This window comes from Triticum aestivum, chromosome 6D (assembly GCF_018294505.1).
Source record: "Triticum aestivum cultivar Chinese Spring chromosome 6D, IWGSC CS RefSeq v2.1, whole genome shotgun sequence".
In the NCBI taxonomy this organism is placed as follows: domain Eukaryota; kingdom Viridiplantae; phylum Streptophyta; class Magnoliopsida; order Poales; family Poaceae; genus Triticum; species Triticum aestivum.
This window is the reverse complement of record NC_057811.1, coordinates 93,649,306-93,650,028: the sequence shown is the minus strand read 5'-3', so window position 1 is coordinate 93,650,028 and position 723 is coordinate 93,649,306.

Sequence of the window (723 nt, the reverse complement as noted above, 5' to 3'; positions counted from 1 at the left end):
ATAGGACTAGTTAAATCATATACATGAAACCAAGCACGAGAGTTTTCTAAAATTCTATTCTAATGTTTCACATGAATTCGGTTAATGCAAAAAAAAACATGCAGCTTGTGCTCATGTCAAAATTCCTCGAAAGTTATTATGGATTGTGCTTATTCCATAGGACTAACTTATGCATTTGTTTCAAGCGGTCGTAGAAGGACAAACACTAAAAACTATAGAATATATGAAAATTGCTAGAGCCAAACCTGCCTCATATACAACCGGGCGGGCCGTCCTGTCACTGACCGGTCACTTTTTTTGACCCAGATAGATGCCTCAAACGCCCGGACTGACCGGCAACCCCCATATCCAGCCCAAATATGGGGCGAATATGGGGCGCCTGGGCAAACCCGCTACGTCGGACTGACGAAGAGGTCCCAGTCGGAAACGCCCTCAAACCCGGCGGTCCGAAGCTCGTCCCCTCCGTCGGACCGGTGGCGTCGCGTGGCGCAGCTCCGGCGGGCCGCGTAGTGCATTGTCCGGCTATTTATGTCGACCGGCGGCACCGAAACCATACCATCTATCCACATTTTCCTCATCATGTCCGCTGCCGTTGCCGCTTTCCACTCCACCCGTCCGCCAAGTAGCCATGCCCCCACGCCACCGGGTGAGGAGTGAGCCCTTTCTGACGCAGGAGCGCCGGCTCGAGCTCCTTGAGCAGATCCGGGCTAGGCGCGAAGCCCG